Source organism: Takifugu flavidus, chromosome 14 (genome assembly GCF_003711565.1).
Source record: "Takifugu flavidus isolate HTHZ2018 chromosome 14, ASM371156v2, whole genome shotgun sequence".
NCBI classification, from domain to species: domain Eukaryota; kingdom Metazoa; phylum Chordata; class Actinopteri; order Tetraodontiformes; family Tetraodontidae; genus Takifugu; species Takifugu flavidus.
Genome location: NC_079533.1, coordinates 1,439,024 through 1,445,023, shown reverse-complemented (window position 1 = coordinate 1,445,023; position 6,000 = coordinate 1,439,024). Strand labels below are relative to the sequence as shown.

The window sequence follows — 6,000 nt, the reverse complement described above, 5'->3', positions numbered from 1 at the left end:
ATTTCATTTGTATTTGTGTGCGTCTGTCTAATGCCACCGCACCTTTTGAAACACCCAGGAGAAACATTTTTTCCACAACTATTTTATGTTTAACATGGTGTAAACTTTTAAGATGTCCCAAAACTTTTTCCCAATATATATGTGGCCTGTATGATGTACAGGGTGACATCATATAATAGATTTTGATGTGAATGAGCCGACAATACGTCACTGGACAGACCTCTGCTTGTCTTCATGCTGAGAATCATGTTCTTTAATCTTCTTTTCTGTGTCAGCAGACTGTTCCTGCTTAACCTTTTAGACTCACATTTAAAAATGAGCGAATGTGTGATGGAAGAGGAAGAGAGAGCAGAGTCCGTAGTGCCCAGCTGTGTGTCCCTGAAGAGCGACAGGTCCAAAGACTACCCTGAAAACTTTGGTATCTGACCTCAAGGGTCACCTTTAAAGTAAGGTTTTCTGAACCACATAACTCTGCCTTAGAACATTTCACGACCATACAAACATCATTTTGTGGGTATTAGCCTCTACTATCGTGAAAAATTAAATTCATCAGGTCCTTAAAATGAAACGGTGCACCAACATGTCAGGCGTTCACTCCCCATTAACTCCCATGTTAATTTTAGTGTGGTAAATCTTTTAAAACTGAAAATTGCTTCTGTTTTTAACTGGTCATTTCTCCTACATGGGTTAACATCATCTCACAAAAATTCCTAGGCATATATTTTAAAGTTTCCCAACAATCCATCATTGCAGAGTGCTCCAGCTCTCCATTTAGATACGGATGGGTAAGACATGGCAGGTCTGTGCAGCTTGTTCTGCCACACTGTTCCACCACATGTCATGAAAATTCATTAAAAAGTCTATTTATAAGGCTCCTGGTTCTAATAAACCCATAGACAACAATATCAGTCATTTCTAAATGGTTGAAATAAGCTTTTGAATACGCGTGACCTCTGTGCTATTTAATGATCAGTTTCAGAGACCAGACGACTGTATTTGGAGCATAAATGGAGAACTTTTGTTCTATTCTATGAGTTTTATTCCTGGTTTGGACTTTTATTTTTAACATAAATTCACAATGAAGAAAAGCCACTAAACACTTAGATCAAATACACTTTTCTCCAACTAAACGAGCTTGTTAGAACGTAAATAACTTTATATTTTTGCTCAGTGTTCATTCAATCTTCAACTGTCAGAGCAAACTGAAAGTAGAAGTGAACGCAGCCTTTCTTAGGCGTTGCTAACGCCCAGTAGACATGTATAACCACTATTCCCATTTTTGACAGGTGTCAGAAACGGTCTGCTTCCATTGGAGATTCCTCCTGTCCCAAGGGTGAAAAGAAACGGAGAACTGAACTGCAGACCGCCGACCTGAACAACAGCGTCTCACGTAAGCTCGTACATTTGTATTATAAGATACTTTTGGGTCGGAATAAAGGAACAACTTGTGTATTTACAATGTGCAAGAGAAGATCCAGAGAGCTCTTGTTTGGTTCCACTGGAACCCCTGGACCCTCTTCAGACCTTCCTAAATGCTTAGACAGTATTTAGCAACATTTAGTCATTTAGTTGTGGAAAGTGTTAAAGAGTTGAAGGCAGGTGACCTTTACAGGACAATGGGTCTGCTGAGTATGATGTGTTTGGAGAAGGTTTGATGTGTTTTTCTAAATATCATCCAGCTTTTACCAGCTGTTTAGTCCAAGCAAACTCTTGGAAGACATGGAAATGGTTGTTATAGACTAAATTAGATTGAAACCCAATGAAATAAAAGAATAGGTGTACATAAGAAGACATAACATTTCAAACTGACAGTGAGATGGGTCATTACCCGACTGTTGCTTCTATCATTCAATCATGACAGAATATTTTCCAGTTGAGGACATCTGTGTTACTGCTGTAGATGACAATTGTAAAAGGATTTAAAAGATTGTTTGTTTCAGAGGGTGGTGAACTGCAGGAGGTGATAGAAGGTCATAAGATCAGTCTGAAGAGAAGATGTGAACATGTGACTGAAGGAACTCATGAAAGCAGGAAGTGGAACCCTGCTGAACAAGATCTACACTGAGCTCTACATCACTGAGGGACAAAGTGAGGAGGTGGACACACAACATGAGGTGAGACAGCTTGAGAGAACCTCCAAGAAGAACATCCGGACACTCCAATCAAGTGCCAGGACATCTTCAAAGTCTTATCTGAGCAACAGAGACACATCAGAGTGGTTCTGACCAACGGTGTCGCCGGCGTTGGAAAAACCTTCTCAGTGCAGAAGTTCAGTCTGGACTGGGCAGAAGGTTTGGAGAACCAAGACATCAGTCTGGTGCTTCCGCTCTCATGCAGGGAGCTGAACTTGATCAGAGATGAGCAGCACAGTCTTCTCTCACTGCTTCATGTTTTCCATCCAACATTACAGAAGATCAGAGCAGAAGATCTGACTGTCTGGAAACTTCTGTTCATCTTTGATGGCCTGGATGAAAGCAGATTTTCACTGGGTTTCAACAAGCATCAGGTCATCTCTGATGTCACACAAGTATCGTCAGTTGACGTGCTCCTGGTGAACCTCATCCAGGGGAACCTGCTTCCCTCAGCTCTCATCTGGATCACCTCCAGACCTGCAGCAGCCTATCAGATTCCTCCCTCGTGTGTTGACAGGATCACAGAAGTACGAGGCTTCACTGACTCCCAGAAGGAGGAGTACTTCAGGAGGAGGTTCAGTGATGAAGATCTGTCCAAGAGAATCATCTCACACATCAAGGCCTCCAGGAGCCTCCACATCATGTGTCTGATCCCAGTTTTCTGCTGGATCACTGCTATAGTTCTGGAGGACATGATGACCAGAGACCAGAGAGGAGAGCTGCCCAAAACCCTGACTGACCTCTACTCACACTTCCTGAGGGTTCAGATAAAGAGGAAGAAGCAGAAGTATGGAGGAAAGCAGAGACCAGAGGAACTGACTGAGGCTGACAAAGAACTCCTTCTGAAGTTGGGTCGGCTGGCGTTTGAACATCTGGAGAAAGGAAACATCATGTTCTACTCAGAAGACCTGGAGCGATGTGGACTGGACGTCTCCGAGGTGTCGGTGTACTCAGGAGTTTGTACAGAGATCTTCAAGAGAGAGAGTGTGATCTTCCAGAAATCAGTCTACTGCTTTGTTCATCTGAGCATTCAGGAGTTTCTGGCTGCCGTCTACATGTTCCACCGTTACACCAGGAAAGACACAGCGGTTATAAATCAGTTCCTAAAATATTCGAACCAAACACTTTTCCTGGTTTCATGGTTGTTCACAAATAACGATCCACCACATCTCTTGATGCTTCCTCAGGAGAGCACTAATGAAATCTCTCAAAAGTGAAAATGGCCACCTGGACTTGTTTGTTCGCTTCCTTCATGGTCTCTCTCTGGAGTCCAATCAGAGGATCTTGGGTGGACTGTTGGATCAGAGGAACAGCCACCCAGAAACCATCCAGAAGGTCCTCAACACCCTGAAGGAGGAGAACAGTGATGAAATCTCCCCAGACAGAAGCATCAACATCTTCCACTGTCTGATGGAGATGAAGGATCAGTCAGTCCATCAGGAGATCCAAGAGTTCCTGAAGTCAGGGGAGATATCAAAGAGGAACTGTCAGAGATCCACTGTTCAGCTCTGGCCTACCTGCTGCAGATGTCAGAGGAGGTTCTGGATGAGCTGAACCTGCAGCAGTACAACACCTCAGTGGAGGGACGACGTCGCCTGATTCCAGCTGTGAGGAACTGCAGGAAGGTCGAGTAAGTAAAGATTTTTGGGGCCGGACATCGGCGTTTAAATCAAGCGAGTGGATCATGTCAGGTAGCAATACCCCCTCCAGTGGTCATTCCTTCAATTCTTTATCTCCATTGCAGCGTCCATAAATTAAAACAACAACAATTCATCCAGAAATGTTCAACACTGGCTGGATATAAGTTCAAAGGTCAATCCAGACAAACCAACATAAGGCAGGAATAATAGGAGCCACAAGTTAACTGACTATCATGAAATTACTGTCATGTCATTAAATAACTTTTGTTTGTTTGTATACATCGTATTCTAATGACAGAAAAACACATTTTAACTAATGACACGTGACTATTTTGCTTCATTTGTTCAACGTAAAAACAGCCGGCCTCGTTGGTTTAAATGGGTGTTTTAGGTCTTTGTGGCGGTTCCGTTTGGAGCCTTTATGTGACCCACAAAGTTGTTTGACCCTTTCCACACCCGTTAGGTGGCAACTTCATCACTAGCAACAAAAGGTGCAGTGAAAATGATTTGAAGGGAAACAGGCAGATATAACAGAAGCTGAGGGCAATCGATGCAACCAGAGACTCTGATGTCATCGATCGGATCGCTGAATTAAGACTTGACGCACCATCGTACAAATTGGATGAAATGCAAAATATCCAAAGAGCCGATAGACAGATAAAAAGATGCACGTTTCTTTAAACCATTTGCTACAATCATTTTAAATATTGAGTAATTATGAGCTGTTCTAAAATAAGACAAATGTTGAGAATAATTCAGTTGCATTTCAGATCTGATGGTCGTTCAAACTGTTGCTCTACGGTGTTGAATTTAGCTTTTCCAGGAAATGAGCTACATTTGTGTTGAGGTAGATTCTCAGATAAGTTGATGAGAAATCCCAAAGTTTGACTCACTATTTTTGGTTCATACACAACAGACTGTCTGGTAGTTTTCTTTCAACGAGTCATTGGGAAGTTGTGGCCTCAGCAATGACGTCAAACCCTTCTCATCTACGGGAGCTGAGCTTAAGCAAGAACCAAAGCCCGACAGATGCTGAAGTAAAGTTACTGTCTTCTGCAATGATGCATCCAAACTGCAGACTGGAGACGCTCAGGTCAGGAGGCCTCTGTTGGTCTTTTCTAAATTTCTTTACATTTTCTGCTTTTCTCTTCATTTTCAGATTTAGAAATGTGTTTTTATTTGCCCCATTTATTCCTTTTCCAGGCTGTCACACTGCAGTTTATCAGAGATCAGCTGTGACTCTCTGGCCTCGGCGCTGAGGTCCAATCCCTCCCATCTGAGGGTTCTGGACCTGAGTGAGACCAGCTGAAGGATCCAGGAGTGTGAAGCTGCTCTGTGGTGCTCTCCAGGATCCTCTCTGTAAGCTGGAGATGCTCAGGTCAGTCAGAGATGATCCAGTACTTTCCCAGGTGTAACTAGTTAGACAATAAATGTTTACATGTTTGATCTTTGTTATAAACGTAGTGTTACAGTTCTCAGAAAAAAGACCACACAGGACAGATTTGCAGTATTAAATTGGTTGTGGAAATCTGTCCCATGTGAGGATGGTCATCAATGACTAGAAAGGAAGTATCAGTTGTAGATTTGTCTTGTTTTATTTTAGGCTGGCCACAAAACCGCCCAAACATTCAGACCAATCAAAAATGGTTCTTCCTGTCTTTTAAAGATCAGAAGGAAAACTAGCAAACCCAAAAAGAAAGCTGCTGCAGTGTGCCATGCCCCTTCTCTACTGAGAAAAGCCATCCCAAAAAAGAGAAAAGCCCAAGTGTGAAGTGAGCACCCTGTTAAACCTTGGTACCGAAAGCCTGCAGTCATTCTCATCTTAGGTGGCTTCATTCCAGCCAGAAGCCCAAACCTGCCTCCCTCTTAAAGGGGCAGCAGGTCAGTCCAACCACAGAAACCTTCATGAAGATCTGAAGCTTTCAGCATCCACAATTGTTGCACCTCACTTCCATTGGAGTCCAAATCAGAAGTCAACAAGTTGATTCTACACCGATTCTACACAATGCAACCATTTTAAAAAGGTTTCCATCCATAAGTTTTCACACATTTTTAGATAAATCTGTTTGTTCATCGCCTCCTTCTGTTGTAATGGTCATTAAAGAAAATGACCTTATTGGAGTTTTTCTCCTCACAAATATGACTTTCTATGAACGATGCAATAAATGCAGCTTGCAATCTAAGACAATATGGAAGTATGTGTATATAATAGTAGTGGAAGTAGCTCA

The 6,000-nt window shown here is 42.5% G+C and overlaps 1 protein-coding gene across 1 annotated transcript in view; it reads left to right on the top strand.

The window, feature by feature from the left end:
- The window catches only part of LOC130537297 (uncharacterized), a 253,319-nt gene that overhangs the window by 244,406 nt on the left and 2,913 nt on the right, over window positions 1–6,000 (top strand).